Raw genomic sequence first — 17695 nt, forward strand, 5'->3', positions numbered from 1 at the left:
AAACTAAAATGAAGAAAATATTCTGTCTGCAAAGGTTACTTGCTGTCAAAAGCTGCTTTAGCACTTCAATAAAATCTGGTTCCAGGTGCTCAGTCAGTGATTTCCACCAGCCCAGTGGTCTGACTTTCTTTAAAACTTGGTAGCAAACATGTACTACTTAGTATTACTTTTTGTGTTTAATTTAAATGGTTTTAAATAGATTATACTAAATTTAGGGCTTAACACAGGTTGCCTATTTTAAATTTAAAATAGGCACATTTAAAAAAAACTAATTTTGATTTTAAAAATCCTTTTATTTATTTTTAAGAATTATCAATTTGTATCCATTTTGGCTCGAATAAGCACTGAGTTTAGAATCCTCTCTTGCAATTGCACAGATGGAACAGTCTCCCTATGCTCTCTTTCCTGTCTAGTACACCCAAGGATCGGGTAGGTCGGTGTTTGTTCACACTTTAGAAAGCCTCAAGTCTTACTTCTAAATTACTTTACAATCCATTGTAATGAGTATTCTTGGAACAATTGGCTAATGCATTAGTATAACTCTAGAGATGTAAGCTAACCTAGACTGGAACCCATAAGTGAAATCTGGTCTCAGTCTATTTGCCAGTGGATGTTTGTCCAAATCTCCGAACCACCACACATTGGCTACATCGGTTGTCCCTGCTCAGCATAGGCACAGAACTAGGAAAGCAAAGGCATTGCAGGCCAGAAAAAGAGTTTTCGCAAGCATATGTATGGGAAAGCTCGGAACAGCACCTCCTCCAGGCCAGTACTACTAACACTTCACTTATAATGAACACTGAAGGTGAGCAAATATTTACCAGAAAAATATCCTCTGATTTTTATGCAATCATTTTTATTTTAAACCTTATTTCTCTGAACTTACACATTTCCTTGCCAAAGCAATATTAAAACATTTCATTGCAGACAGCTCCTTCTTCCACTGATCTCCCCTAGTCACATCACACTTCTTTTGTCACAGACTCTGCCAGCAAGGGATGAAATTATTATTTGATTTCGCTCACTTTGATGCTGCATCACAGCTAGGCTCTTTGCCCTCTCTGTCAGGTTGACACTAGCAATGGAACTTCCCTGGGGGTTATGGAAATGCCAGTCTATAACCCTTCTGTGTCACACACTAACAGTTTAGATGCTTCCTTTTGGAGCATTTAGCTAATTCTGTCCATAAGTTCCCACAGTTGACAAAGAAACTCAGTGCTGAAGGTAGAGCATTTGCAGGCTTGAGCAGTGCTGGAGGGCATCCGGGCTCATTACTCATTTCACCATCTGGAAGCAGTATATTTATTGTTATGAGGCTTTATCTCTGCCAGGGCATCTTATTTGAGAGATTATCAATACAGTCATTGTAGGCCAGCTGCTCTGTTAATTGACTATGTGCCAAATCCATGTACTGTAATTGCATTGACTGAAGAAAATCAGCTTGTTGATTAAACGTGATTGGTTTTGGTTTTAACTAATAGAACTGAATGAATTAGAGGCCATTGGCATTCTGTTGTTTTTTCTGTTGCATTAGCAGCCAACCTCTATTAAAGTTTAATAAGGTAATAAATTAATAGCAATGCACATAAAAAGTAATAATCTACAGGCTAACCAGGATCCTTCCTCACAGTTCTGCAAGCACAACTAAGGGCCTGATCTGATCTGCTACACCACTTGTAGACATTTCCTGCATAGAGTTTAAAACATCTGACAACTTGTGTGGTTCGGGATATTAAAATGGGCCATCAAACGCTAAAGTTTTATCACAAAATTCACTTCAGGCAGGTTTTAGCTGACAAACTACTAAAGATGAAAGACTAGTCCTTGAGGATCCTCATCTTGTAGCAGTACCAGAGAGAAATATAAAATGCAGAGATATTTCAGAGACGCAGCCGTGTTAGTCTGTATTCGCAAAAAGAAAAGGAGTACTTGTGGCACCTCAGAGACTAACCAATTTATTTGAGCATAAGCTTTCGTGAGCTACAGCTCACTTCATCGGATGAGCTCAAATAAATTGGTTAGTCTCTAAGGTGCCACAAGTACTCCTTTTCTTTTTGCAAAATGCAGAGAGTTTTTCTAGGTTGTTGGCTCAACTAAGATAACTTTTGCTTTAACTGACATGCAAATCCCTTGCGATTATTATGCATATAGTGTGACCATGCTAACCTGCTTATGTGTGAACCAGAATTTACTCACAAAATTTGTCATCCTGTAAGGACACTCCAAAATGTAGATTCTAGAGAGCAAATTCACCACTGACCTAAGTGGACACAACCACAATGATTTAAATGGAGTCACCTTGGGTAAACTTGGCTTTAGAAATATGTAAACAACTATTGTATCCTCCCTATGTTGGTTTAATTCCCTCCAGATGTCTAACATGCACCATTTTGTTAAGGGAGATGGATAATGTGTTTACAGCTCAGGCACTCAGATCTCAGTGACACCCATCATAGTCCTTTGCTGGTCCAGCACCCAGCTAGTAGATATTTCATTAGAATATTTTAAATTACAACTGCAATGTTTGGACTTACTTGGTTTTCTTTATACATATATAGCCTATAAAAGAATAGAAAACCCTAACTTTCTTAATTTCACAGTGTAATTTAGATGAAAACAGCACCCAGTACAGGACAGGCAAAATTGTTTTTAAGCTAACATATAAGAGGAGTTCCACCATGACAAAAAAAATTTTCCTAAATATCTCTCAAAAGGGATTTCATTAATTATTTTGGTGAATAAAGCCAAAATACCAACAAAAGTATGTGGCTAAGCCAATTTAAAGTATCTGGATGCTGAAGATTCACACATACTAAGTGAAAACTAAATTACAAAAAGATATAATTTTCCCAGGTTTAAAAAAAAACAAAAAACTATAAAGTGAATTAGCACTGAAAAGATAACTGTGATAGATCAAAGGGCACATTTAGTTTAATTGTGAGCTAAACAGACAACAAAAATGTGACTGATATAATACCATAATTGTTTAGGTTATTTTTTTCTTGGAAATGGAAGATAAGATATTTATAACCTGTAACTGAATATGGAGAGAAGAGTAAAAAGGCTATTATGCTCCATTTACCATGTTTCAAACTGTTTTTTATCATCACTCTTGAGGTGATAAAATTTAGTGGCACATTAAGATGGATTTGTTTTATTAACAATTTTGGAAACAAACACTTGCAAGAAATGTTATTTTCAGGATGGGTGCTCAACATCCTAACTGAAGGATCAGAACTCAGTAGCTCCTTAAATTCTATGATCCCACACTTGACCTTCCACAGAGTGGGGTTCTTTTCTCCCAGCAGCTTTTATTTTCTGGAGCTATTAATACCATTTCCTTCTCATTTCTCCCACTCACATATGGTTACAATTATGGTGCTTACTTCTCTAAAAGGGCAGAACAAAGGTCCCTAACAGTCTGGAATACTATAAAAAAAAAGAGGATATTCATACCACCCTGGCCAGTTAGATCACCTCTGTCTGTTGCCTAGCAAACGGAAGTCCTGGGATCATTTCTGAGTTTGGGTCTCCTGTGTCAAAGATTTTAGTTCTCAGTGTGAAATTTACTTTCTTCCCCAGCCTTCCATTCACCAGACCCTTAAGCTCTCCCCCTTATTTAAATAAAACCAGAAACAAATCAAAAGATATTTCCCCAAACACTTTAGGATGGCAGAATGGAACACAGTCTCCATTCTCAATAGCTCAACTAGCTGGTAGAGGATGTTCGTACAACTAGCCAGTAGGTGGTTGTTGGCATCCACCTTGTAATGGAAACATTGATAAATCTTCCTCCCATTTTGAGAATGGCTATTTCTTTCTCTAATTTTTAATGTGCCTCTTGGGTTTTCAACTGGGGGAAAATAAACCTCAAAATACCACCACAAGCAGCAAAAGGAATTATAATGTGATTCTCACGTATATTAGCTACCATAATCCTTCCCCATACATGATAATCCTCCTGACTAATTTAATCTTGCTTAAAAATGTTTAGAGCACTTAAAGTTGCTGACACTCTATGGGGCTGAACTATTTAGTGCATGTTCGAACACTGGAATAAAGTCCACAGAAAGGTTCAGGTTCACTGTCAAGAGAACATAAGGTGACAGACTCCCTCAAGAAGTCTGACTCTTTTGGAAGGTCCAATCTTATGCAAAGTAAAACATCCAGGGCCCCTCTCCTCTCCATCCAGGACTTCCCAACTCCTTGGACTGCCTACCAACTGCCTAAGCTACGGCTCTTCCAGCCTTATTTTGGGAGTCTCCTCAAATTCTGACAACCTCCTCTCTCCTTTACATACAAAAGGCCTAAAGCCCTCCTCTCAGGGGCCTTCCTTGTCCCCTAGATGTGAGTCTTCTCCACTCCTGTGTCAGTGACTGACAAATCTTCCTCCCACTCCCTAAATGACTGAATTGGAATTGAAGGGGAGCCAAATGTATGTGTATAACATTAGGGTCTAACAAAGGTATCTGGGGATGAGATGTTACATGCCCTGGCTACACTCAGGAGCCCTGAAACAACATCCCTGCTTACATTTTACACTAAAGCAAAAAAAATTAAAAAGCATTAGCAGCTTGCCTAATGGTACCCAAAGTGTGGGCACCTTTGAACTGTATGCTACTGCACATGCACATTTCTGAATTTGTGTTTTATTGCAAAATATATACCAAAGATCAGTCAGTCAATCTCAGATCCCCAATTCCTATCTTTTGAAGTTCATCAAGGAAATTTTCTCCTTCCACATCTTACCTATAGGGTTCTAGCTTGTATTCTTTAGATTTTTTGAAGTTCTGACCTTATTCTTCTTGCTACTATCTTCCGTGCCAGCTCAAAGATAGGAGTGATGGATTGCATCCAAACACAGATTTTCTGCACAATACAATGTAATGTACTGCCAGAGCTACTTGACCACCTATCATGGGACAGATTTTGATCTCACTTTCATAAATGAAGAGAAATCCCACCAATTTCAGTGGAACTACTCCAGAGTTAATTTGATGTAACAGATGAGATTTTGTTCTTAGGTGTATGGGGGGGGGGGGTTAAATTGCTGCGGAGACAATTTATCAGCTATGACAAAAATACCAGAATGCTCAATTTTAACAGATGAATAATTGCTGATCTTTCTTTCTTTTTTGACATTAAGGTGTGTGTGTGTGTGCATGCGTGTGTGTGTGTAAAATTATTTAGCAAACAAAAGCTCCCTCTGGTGGCAAGATCAAGGGAAGGTTGACAACAACCAAATTAAAATCAAAGCGCAAGAGTTCACAGTATTTTCTGATTCAGTTTTTCCCCAAGTCAATTTCAAGACTACAGACAGAGGGAAAGTCACCCCTTTAGTGACAAGAGAAGAGGAAAGATGGGGAGAAAAGAGAAACATGATAGTAAAGGAAAGATAAGAGCCCATCACTATGAGGCAATAGAATTCAAATAGCTTTAATAAGGTCAGTATGAGGAAGTCTTCCAAATCACTTTCACACAGATATGGCTTATATCAATCACTTTAAGCATGGTCACATCACCCATTACAGAAATCCAAGAAAAAAAGACCATCCTCACTCCTTTGTGGAGCATTTCCTAATTTGAGGGACAGTGGGCAGTTTTTCCTCAAGCTGAGTTCTCTGGCTCAGACTCAGGGGGGTGAGGGTGGGAAATACACCGCCCACTGTTTAGGAGAGGCGATATTTTTGCCCTTATGTTGTGTCTTTTGGGATCTTTTTTCTTGTCCTGATGGAACTAATGGCTGGGAGCTTAGGAGTTTGTCTGTGGATATCCCAGGGGATGAGTTGCAGCTTTTCCTTCGGGTGCCTGCCCCATGACACTCGTTTCTGTTGGTTTGAGAACCTTAACAGAGGAATCCAGAAGATGTTCTAACGGACAGCAGGTAGTAGCCCAGATGAACACGGTCTACCAAGTTTAGAGGGTGCAGGGCCAGGAGGTTGGTGGGAGTTGTCAGGTGTCTGCAGGTTCCCTGGTTTGAATCCTTATCCCTTGGCCTGGGAGGTAAATGTGGGAGACAAGGTCTGTAATCAGGAACACTGGCTGCCAAAATAGCCCTGGGCAGTTTTCAGCCTCCTGAAGCAAGGGGAAAAGGGAGCTTCTTTGCACGTCCAAGGGAGATGGTCTTAAACAATCCCAGACTGGCTTGAGACCCTATTAATGTGCCTGGCTGCAGGCTGACTACAAGGCAGAAGACTTCTTTGATGCTTGTTAGCAAGAGGAGGAAACCTTTGCCACCTTCTTCTTTTGGGGCTCATCTGCCATTCCTACACACCTTGTGGTGTGGCACAGGCTGCAGCCACTATAATACTGTAGTGAAAAGGAGCATCATTCCTAGTGTTTTAAACTAACAATTCCAGCATCCAGCAAGAGGCAGTGATTGAGGAAAATTCTCTAGAGCACGACCTGCCACCTAAATGGTCCTAGAAATGCAATGGACCACAGACCATAACAGCCTTAGAAAAGGAGTCTTCAAAACTCGTAGCTGGTAGCATTCATGTCTGTGAATGAAACCAGCCTTTTGTAGATCGAGAGCAAATTATCTTCTGAATCCCTGACCTTCTGAAAGAACCATCTCATTGCATTCTCTCAGTCATCTGTTGCCATCCATTGAAATGAAGAATGCAACAAACTGTGGGTCTGAAAACCAAGCTGTGCTACTATTTGAAAAGATAGCTAGCTGTCTGACCTTATTAAAGTTTATTGTGTTTTGTGCTGGTGGGAAAAAGGATTTCATTTTAGGTCTGCTGCAGGCCTTTTTCCCTCCGGAACTGCAGAGAAGGTCATTACAGTACAAAACAGACTTTCTGTTCTGGCTTTTTTATACACTATAGGTCAAAAATGACTCATTAGTCAAGGAAAAGTGTGAGGATATATAAGTTAACACCGTTATTTTTTGTTTTCTCAGAAAACACAAAGGGAACAGATGTGTGAACTAGTAGTTCATTGTTTTAAATGATAAAGAATATCTGCAGACTTATTTTGTTTTACTTGGGGGGTTAGCAGTAAAGATTTTTTTAAATAAGTTATGTATTGCTCACAAAGGCTATGAGGTTTGGTGGCAGTTAAGAGCAAGGGGGTAAATCTAATGCTTTAGACACATGGCTCATATTATAAAATAAACTGCAGATAAAATTTATTCTCATTCTAATATTAGTTATTAAAAATTATTTCTGAAATTCTGCAAACCCAGGAGAGAGATGTTAAAGCACCAGCTCCTGCAGAGGTTAGTACCACAGTTGTTGTGGGATACAGTCTTGCTTGCTGCTGAAGTCCAAATCACAATGTAACCTTTAGAGCTAAAACAGTGTCAATGGTGTGTGTGTGTGGGGGGGGGGTTCAATAAGCTCATAAAGAATTCATGCATGAGCCTCAACTTGCCCTTTAGGGTACAGCTATGAAACACCACTTCTTAATTGGTTAGAGGAATGCTGCCCCTGGCTTGGAGTTTTCCAGAGTGGAACCGTCTTACAACATGACTACACGCTACATTAAGGTATCAGTACATGGAGCTCTGTATCCAATACAGGACTTTTATTGGATCATCTCACCAGAAAATAATGAAACTCTAGAAGTCAAAATTGTTGCTTTGTGACTGAAAGAAGACAGCAAAAAGGCTCTCTGCTCATTTTCGTATACCAGTAAAGCAATATTTGCTGACAATAGTCTCGAACCGACTGAATTAAATAATTTTAAGTAAACTGTTTTGCCCCTAGACACATTATTGCTAAAGAATGCCTCAATCTCTAGTGGTTTTGACAGACAGTACTCCTCAGAAAGCTTTCATGACAAAAGATTTGAATGCTTGATAATTGCTTACTGAGGTCCTTCCACTTCTAATAAAGTGGTTACTACTTTCTCATACCCTATCAGTAAAATTATGAGAATTGTTCTAGCAGCAGAGCTGTGCAGGTGAAAGCAGTGAGAAATCAGGGTTTCTCAAAATCTTGAAATATTGTGTTTACCTTGAATTTTAAGGAAAACTGGAATGCTCTCCCCTCTTCCACCTCTTCCCCCCCAAGCAGTGAAAAATTCCTTTCTGGTTGGATAAAAGCTATGCAAACTGAGCCTAGGAAGCCCTGTAGACCTAATACAAAAGAAATATTTTACAGGGCACCTCTGATGTGTATACTCACAATACCCCATTATCACCAAGGGGCATCTACCCCGTTCCCTACTTGTTGTTTTAGTCTACCAGCCTGAACCCATTTGGGGCACTAAGGGGTAAACTTAATTAGAAATCTTAGTTTCTAGTTAGCTAGAAAATTTCATTGCTACTGCACTAGGCACATATCTGGCAGTCAGCACCAGGGTAGATGGAGATGCTGAAAGTGGTGCCGTTTTTCTATATCACGTAATGTTTAAACATTATTGGGCACACAATCCAAAAAAATTCATTTAAAAAAATGAACAAAAAGGGCTATAATTCATAGAAACAGGCCCTACCCCCTAATTATAAAACATACAGTTTTGATGTTATCTGCTTGGCTGAAGAATAAGTCTAAAGCACACATAGTCCAACTGTAATTATCATCCTACTATCACTGAATATGACAGTACATGTAAACTACTTATATAACAATAATGACTCTTAGAAGAAGGGCTGCAGAATGTCTTGTTTGACCATACTGTACGAATAAAGTATAACCATGCACTCTTATGTAACCCATGCATACAACTATGAACTACTGATTGTCTAACACAACACCCCTTCAAGCTATATTTACTCTCAGAAATAGTCACAGTAATTCGCACATAGCTAAAACATTTCTACTCTTCCTCAGAGTGCGTGTCTGTTGTGTTTAATACTCCGTTGCTACACTCATCACTGTCCCAGTTACATGCATTAGCGCATACCAAATCTTCCCTGCGGCACTGGCGTCTGCTTGTTGCACAGGTTCTCTCACAGTCACATTGCACAAAGGTGAGAATGGCTTTTGGAGCAGATGGCAGCACTATCATGTTAGGAACAAGACATCCCATAATATCTATCTCTGAGGATGAGGAGAGAGGTCAAATATGGAGTGCTCATTTGTAAAAAGTACTCACATGGGGTGATAACGGTGTGTTTGTCTTTTATCATTTTTCTGGGTGAGTTCATTTGAGAGTGTAGTAATTGTCTCTTTTTTACCTACATAGAGGTTGCTGATGCATTTAGTGCACTGGATGAGGTACACCACATGTTGTGATAGGCATGTGTAGGACCCTTGCAGGTTTCAAACCTGCACAACAACATTTTCAAAAGATGAATCTAAGAATTTAAATTCATAACTTTGCTAGATACCAAAAAATCATGGATTTAAGGCTCATTACAACAATCTGTAACCTACTAACCTTCCTTTGTCCTACAACTGTAGAGGTGTTAACTGCCAACTTCACCTTGAATAGTTTCTTGAACATGTATCCCCTTATCTGTTCTACCCTTGTACTTAGCTGTGACACTTTGGGCTTGTCTAATCTTGAAACTCTACAGTGGCACAGCTGCAGCACTTCAGCATAGCTAATCCACCTCCCCAACAGGTGATAGCAAGGTCAATGGAAAAATTCTTCTGGTGACCTAGCACTGTCTACACAGGGATTAGGTCAGCTTAACTACATTGCTCAAGGATGTGAATTTTTCACATCCACGAGCAACACAGCTGGGACAACCTAACTTTTTAGGTTAGACCACGCCTAAGAATACCTTTCCCAGACCTGAAAAAGAGCTGTGTGTAAGCTTGAAAGCTTGTCTCTTTCACCAACAGATGTTGGTCCAATAAAAGCTATTACCTCACCCACCTTGTTTCTCTAATGTAGCTGTGTTGATCCTAGTATAACACTGCACGCCTTAATGTATGTACAGTTTATACAGTATTATATATCTATGAAATAATTTGGGAAGAATGGGGCTAGATCAGTGGTTCTTAAGCTGTGGGTTGGGTCCCCAAAGTGGGTCACGACCCCATTTTAATGGGGTCGGCAGAGCTGGCTTAGACTTGCTGGGGTCGAGGACTGAAGCCCGAGCCCTACCACCCAGGGCAGAAGCCCAAGCTCCACCACCCAGGGCCAAAGCCCAAGCCTCAGGGCTTTAGCCCTGGGCAGTGGGGCTCAGGTTATAGGCCCCCTGCCTGGGGCTGAAGCCCTTAGTCTTCAGCTTTGGCACCCCCAGGACAGCAAAGCTCAAGTTGGCTCAGGCTTCAGTCCCCCCTCTTGGGGTCATGTAGTAATGTGCGTTGTCAGAAGGGGTCACGGTGCAATGAAGTTTGAGAACCCCTAGGCTAGATAAGTTTGAAATTTTATTATTGCTATGATACTCCCTTGTATCATTGGAAAATATCCTTCCTATGCTTCTCTAAAACACAGAAAATTGTTTGTTCAGAATATGCATTCAGCTAGATTAAATAATAGACTAAATAAACCTCAGACAAAACAAACAATGGGAATATTTCCCTTTATAGTTTAACCAGTTTGTATGGTCTGCAGAATACAATATCTAATGGGACAGATTTTTCAAAAGCGTACATTCACCCGACTTCTGAATGTACAAACTCCAATGTTTATGCAACCTCTGATATTTGCACACATGCAAGACAGGGGCTATATATGTGTACTGAATTTCTACTTTTACACACACACACACACACACACACACACACACACTTCAATACTGAGCACCTCATCACAATCTGAAATTCTTCTTCTAGGAATGGAAACAGTGGTACCCCTAATTAGAATTACAAGGAAAGAGTTGCACCAGGATCCACAGGACATTAGGTTAAAATAAAGTGTTCCAAGGATACAGACAATTTTTTGTAATCCCAAAATGTTGAAAAATATTAAAAGACTGGGTACTTACAGTTCAAATGTTTACGTAGTGTGGGAATGCTAGAGGATTTCCTTAAACAAAAGAAATTCTGTTGCTGCAAACTCTGAAAAGATAAGAGAATAAAGTTTATACAGAAAAGTGATTAATAGAACAACCCACGTAAACTGCTAAAGGTGATAATTTAAAAAAAGTTACAAAATTTGGCAATACCATTTCACACCAGTTGCATGGATAATTTTGAGCCCTGTGTTAGAGCTCTATTACTAGTGTTTTCAACTGTTTCATACTGTAAGTCTTAACTAAAATGTTATTTATTTCTCACTATAACCTTATTTAAGACTTGTTGTCTAGTATAATCCCCATTGGTAATGCAAGCTGTATGAAGGAGAATACAGCTGACCTTGGCCCAGAGTTTAAAGCCCCACAGGGATGACAGCCTCCAGAAGTCTAACAGGGTGGGCTGAGTTATTCGTTGCAAATAATTTATCTGATGAATGTAGTCCTCCTTTCTGCTTAAAATTATTTGTGAACATGCAAATTTAAAAAAATACCACCACCACATTTGTTCATTTGCAGTTAGTTTTGTATTAAATTTTCTCATGCATATTTTGTTTCTGGATTAGATCCTATAAGTAGTTGCTCCACATGATGTTACAGAAGCGTGACCCAGGAACACCTTGGTGCTACCTGGCAGAGGGATACAAAGAGTTTTTCAGGGATCCCCTGGGTCAGATATGCACATATTAAGTTCACGTAAGGGAGGCATGTAAGATCTCTACCAAGAGCCAGTGGCTCACTGGTTGTCATAATAGTTGAAAGAGATACGTAAAATAAGAAGTTCCAAAACTGTTAAAGTAAAGCTTGTCATCTGAGTCCATGTGAGCCTCTGAAATAAATCCATCAACTTACAGAACAATGAACATCCGTGGACACAGGCTACCTGTGTTTAATGTCTTTGCCTGGTGCGAGCCTGAGAATTTGCAAAGACAAAGTAACCCAAAAAATAAGACTCTGAACAGGAGACCTCCTGGGGGAAGACACAATAGTCTGTAACTGCATTAAAAAAAAAAAAAATGGGAAGAGAGAGAACAAGATTCTAGCCCTCACCTAGGAGATAACCTGACAATGGTGGCTTGTTTCAGAAACAAGGGACCACGGCCTGTCTGGCCAGAAAACACTGGCGAGCAATACTTTATGAGATATGAGAATATACTGAAATTAAGTCAAGGCTCTAGAATGCATCTTATGATTTTATTTTATATGTAACCATTTGTTTCCTAATTGCTCTCACTCAAATCTCTATACTTTGTTAAATAAACTTTTACTTGTTTTCACTATAAATGTATCTAAGTGCTGTGGTTAAATGGAGGGGTGACCTGAGGCTATATCTATACCACAGCAGCTACAGCAGCCCAGTTACAGCCCTGCAGCTGTACCACTGTAGCATAGACACCTCCTGCATTGACAGGAGTTTTTCAGCCTATCTGGGTCTACAGTTGGGGTTTAGCGAACCTAACCAAGTCACACACTGAATGACATTTTTCACAGTCATAAATGAAGTAACTAGATTGATCTAATATTTAGATGTAGATCAGGCCTGTATGCATGGGAAGCAGGGATGTAAATCTCCAACACACTAGCTTGTCACACACTAGCTGATCATGTGGACCCTGCTATAGTGTATTAAAAGTTGTTTAAAAAGAAAAGAAGTACTTATGGCACTTTAAAGACTAAAAAATTTATTTGAGCATAAGCTTTCGTGAGCTACAGCTCACTTCATCGTATGCATTCAGTGGAAAATACAGTGGGGAGATTTATATACATAGAGAACATGAAACAATGGTTATTACCATACACACTATAACAAGAGTGATCGCTTAAGGTGAGCTATTACCAGAAGGAGAGAGCGGAGGGGGGGGAACCTTTTGTAGTGATAATCAAGGTGGGCCATTTCCAGCAGTTGACAAGAACCTCTGAGGAACAGTGGGAGGTGGGGGAATAAACAAGGGGAAATAGTTTTACTTTGTGTAATGACCCATCCACTCCCAGTCTTTATTCAAACCTAAGTTAATTGTATCCAGCTTTTAAATTGATTATAATTCAGCAGTCTCTCCTTGGAGTCTGTTTTTGAAGTTTTTTTGTTGAAGAATTGCAACTTTTAGGTCTGTAATCGAGTGACCAAAGAGATTGAAGTGTTCTCAGACTGGTTTTTGAATGTTATAGTTCTTGACGTCTGATTTGTGTCCATTTATTCTTTTACAAAGAGACTGTCTAGTTTGACCAATGTACATGGCAGAGGGGCATTGCTGGCACATGATGGTATATATCACATTGGTAGATGTGCAGGTGAACGAGCCTCTGATAGTGTGGCTGATGTGATTAGGCCCTATGATGGTGTCCCCTGAATAGATATGTGGACACAGTTGGCAAAGGGCTTTGTTGCAAGGATCGGTTCCTGGGTTAGTGGTTCTGTTGTGTGGTGTGTGGTTGCTGCTGAGTATTGCTTCAGGTTGTGCACCTTAACGTACTGCTGTTTTCTTTATATCAAAGTACACTACAGAACTTTTAGTGCACAGTAGCAGGGTCCACATGACAACTTAACGCACAACAGTCTAGTGCACTGTACATTTATACGCTGGCTTTATGCCCACTAACTCTCACTGAAAACAAGTCCTGAGTGAGAGGGAAGAAGCCCCTGGACTCTCTTTCCCCCTTTAGCCCATCCAAGCAATACAGACAGAATCTCATCACTTTTCACTATTTGTTGATGTTCCCTTATTTTCTTTTTCTAATGAATAAAGTACATAATTACCTTTAGGTGTGTTGTGATGCTTAAAAGGAGTTAGACTTTCTAAAAATTCTTGGGTTTTGCTATCCTGTTAGTTGCTCCCTGAATATTATAAAGAATTCAAAAAGTAACTTTTCTTTTGTCTACGTGTTCAGCTTCTTTCGCCCATTAATCTATCAGTTATTTTGGTACTTGGAAATCTGCCCAAAAAAATTAGACCTGATCTACTTATAAATTAGCACCACATTGCTATGGCACTCAGGGGTGTGAAAAATTCACACTCTGAGCACTGTAACTATGTCGACCAACAGCTGGTGTAGATGTGGCTAGGTTGATGGAAAAATACTTCCATTGACCTAGCTACCACCACTCAGAGAGGTGATAACTTACAGAGATGGAAAAACCCCTTTTATTACTGTCGGAAGCATTTACACTATGGTGCGACAGCACCCATAGAGTAGACATGGCCTTAGTATTTGTAATATCATTGCAGGAATGGAGATAAACTTTTTTCTTCCATTGAGAGGTTTATTGATAGGTATAAGATTTAGAACCAAATGCTCCTTGTGCCATTATTTACACCAGTGCAAAGTGATTAGAAAGTGAATGTAAAATGCTAACATTCTAATTTGGTAGCATTTTACACCCACTTTGCACTGGTATAATGTTTACACAAGGAGCAGGGCAAAGACCAATCAGGCCCTTAAGGTACTGCATCAGCTCTCATTTTTGAGGGAGGGAAAGGAAGGAAGGAGCACTATTATGTGTTACTAGTAGTATTGTAGACTATTAAAATTAAAATATTTTTAAAATATTTTTTCAACAATTTTTGCAATCTATTTACTTTATGAACTTTGCATTTCTTTAACAGTGAAACAAGACCCGGGGTCAGCAACCTTTCAGAAGTGGTGTGCAGAGTCTTCATTTATTCACTCTAATTTAAGGTTTCGCATGCCAGTAATACATTTTAACGTTTTTAGAAGGTCTCTTTCTATAAGTCTATAATATATAACTAAACTATTGCTCTATGTAAAGTAAATAAGGTTTTAAAAATGTTTAAGAAACTTCATTTAAAATTAAATGAAAATGCAGAGCCCCCCGGACCGGTGGCCAGGACCCGGGCAGTGTGAGTGCCACTGAAAATCAGCTTGCGTGCCATAGGTTGCCTACCCCTGAACAAGACTGATCAGTTTCACTTTCTGATTCTCTAACAAAATACTGTTATGTCTCAGTTTCCAATACCAAAGTGGAATGCTTAAAATTTGAAAAAGGAAATAAATCTTGTTCTCATACAAACAATTCTAAAAAAAAAGTTTCATTAAACCATTCTTAATCCTAGTAGATTTTTTGCTAAATCACTTGGCACATTTAAAAAAAAAAAAAAGAAACCTCATATGTCTTTTCAAACAAAATCGTCTCCAGTCAAATGGGAGCTTGATGTTTACAAGGAATGCAAAATAGAGTCACCTCTTCTATAATCCTGCCTGTGCAGTTACTTCCCATGAGAATTCTAGCTACATTTTCTCTGACTGAAATTTGGGATTATAGTCCCCACCTGCAAACACTTATATACACACTTAACTTCAAGCAACTGATTTCAGTGTGATTACTCACATTCTTAAAAGATCAGCACATGTATAAGTGTTTGAAGGAACAGGATCCATATTTGAAACTTTAAATATTTTTTAAAAATTGTCTTTTACCTTTATTTGTCAGGCCCTTATTATGCTGCCACTTAGGGATCCTTCAAGATACTGGGTGCCTCCTGCAAAGTGTTATCTGTTGTGAACCCTTGCTACAGGGAGCTCCTTAAACCACGGCACTGAGACTCAGAGGTGCAATATATAATTGCAAATGTAATTCTTATTGATCAAGTCTACAGCATTTGAGCCTTCACATCATACTCTCTAAACTCACAAAGTTCTGTCCCACCTTGTAATGGGCTCAGTGTAAAAACTGGACAGGAGCATCTGGGTACAGGCCAGGGTCAGATTAAGTCATAAGCAGCTTCTGGAGTCACATGATGAAATTGGAAACTCAGCTTTAATTAAAAAAAAATGCTTCTACCTAATGCCTACCTAAATCTGCAAACAGCCTGAAACAGCCGAAAGATGTGAATTGTACCATTCATTTTAACCGAGTCCTGCTGTACACAACCTCTTTGGCAGTGGTAAAGACTGTATCATTTCTTTTTAAAAGGTAATACTAAGGAAATTCCTCAGCTACTTGATGTAGCAGCTGCTATGGTTTTAATGCATTTCCCTTTCAGTGCATTATTATATTTGTATACTATCAATTTGTTGGGGGTGGTGATGAAAGAGAAGATGGAACGGATGACACAAAGAATGGGTAGAGACAGAACCAGAACAAAGATAACAATACCTGGGGTATATAAATGGTATATTTTCATTTAGCACATGGCTTATATTTTACCTAGATACCTGATGGACAGATACTGGCAATGATACCAGCAGAAGGAAATCCTTCTTTGCTATTGCTTAATATTTGGCCTTTGGCTTATTTTATTTTAGTTTGGTAAAACCTTGCTCATCCAGGCTGTTGATTCTTTACTCCATTTCAAAGTAGGCTCAAAACACTTTCATCTCTCAAAGTTATTTTCTTACTCTATGTATTTGCTGTTGGATTATGTGGTAGTTTGACATTTGGTTATGCACAGCATAATGCAGCACTGGAGGGAGGCAACAAGGGCCTCCCAAGGAAAAAGACACATGCCTCAAATAGTCTGCAGTGTGGTGGGCGGGCATACAGGTGGGGAAGGGGAAATATCTCTGGGGAGAGGCATGTCTCTTTCAAATGTGCAGAGACAGGCTTCTCTGTACTTGCTGTCCTGTCCCCATCAGCTACCATTTGACTCACTTTAAAAGGAACTTTATAGGAACTATAGCTTTCAACTTACTAAAATCCTAACGTATGACCCCTTCCTTTAAATTGCATGACAAAGACACAAAACGAGGGAACACAACTTAAATAATACTGAAGATTTAAAAAAATACAGAAGTGATATTGGATTCATTTTTACCACCACCGAAAGTTTTCTGGAACTTCTATTCCATGGCTCGGCATTTTCCCTGTTGATTATTCCCTGCTGGCTCATGTGAAAAGCACCATAATAAACAAGATATGACAGCATTTAGGTCTACAAGCAGGATCCATTACCGAAGGGCCAGAAATTCCCTCCCCCTCCTCCTAAACTAGGGGGAGGACGCATGAAGCTTCTTCCGGCACATCCCTATCAGGTTATTGTGTGAATGTGTGGAGAGAGAACAGGACAGACAGTTGAATCAATTCAAATCCACTTCCCTCACAGCAGCCAATCAATCCAAATACCCACACCCCAGAGCAATAAATCAGTTCAAAGTACCTCTATGGTCCTCTCTTCAAGGCCATGTTGCACAAAACATCCTGCTTTTCAGCTCTCCCTTTCCTACATACCCTTCTGAAGGCTTAGCCTCTTCACATTTCCTCCTTAGGCAGTAGGGGAGGTACCAGTAGGAACATCTTCACCTCAGGCTTCGGACACGGGGGAACTCAAGGTTTTATCCAACTCCCTCCCTCAAAACTTGAGCAAGAGAAGGTCTGCTGGATAATTGTTCACCCCTCTTTACAAGGCTACTCTGCACATATGCAGACAGACAGCTGCCTCACGTGCCTCCCTTTCCTGGAGCTACTAGCCCCTACACTGCATTCTAGAACACTCTAATGAGGCAAACACCTCTGAAGAGGTTCACCTGGGAAGAAGGCTAAGCAGCTGGTCTTTATGCAAGATGTAAAGATAGAAGCCTTTCATTAAATGCTAACAGGATTCCTCTCCCCCCCCTTTTTTTTGGGGGGGGGGGAAGACTTGTCTGGTTGAAGCCTCATTGGAGATTACTCTGTGGGCCAGTGCAACATTGCCATAATACCTAATGTTTGCACAAGGTGCCAAAACAAATGTTATTATAACTACCAAAGTACCAAACTACTATTAGGAAGATGTTTCTGAAGCAGTAAATACAATCCTAGCAGCAAAAAATGAAATCTACTGCACTAAATGATAATAATCCAATATAATCACCTATAATATGTAATGTGATGCAGATGAA

The 17695-nt window shown here is 39.6% G+C and overlaps 1 protein-coding gene across 5 annotated transcripts in view; it reads right to left on the reverse strand.

The window, feature by feature from the left end:
- LOC144272755 (borealin-2-like) overlaps window positions 1–17695 on the reverse strand; it is a 150313-nt gene that overhangs the window by 85851 nt on the left and 46767 nt on the right. For 4 of the 5 annotated variants that reach the window (XR_013347666.1, XR_013347664.1, XR_013347667.1 and 1 more), the window contains one exon: window positions 10835–10907. The gene's annotated coding sequence lies outside the window, so the exon portion shown is untranslated. Of the gene's footprint in view, window positions 1–5859; window positions 5997–10834; window positions 10908–17695 lie in introns of those variants that run through there. The other variant, XR_013347665.1, reaches the window with a different exon arrangement.

Source organism: Eretmochelys imbricata, chromosome 12 (genome assembly GCF_965152235.1).
Source record: "Eretmochelys imbricata isolate rEreImb1 chromosome 12, rEreImb1.hap1, whole genome shotgun sequence".
NCBI lineage: Eukaryota > Metazoa > Chordata > Testudines > Cheloniidae > Eretmochelys > Eretmochelys imbricata.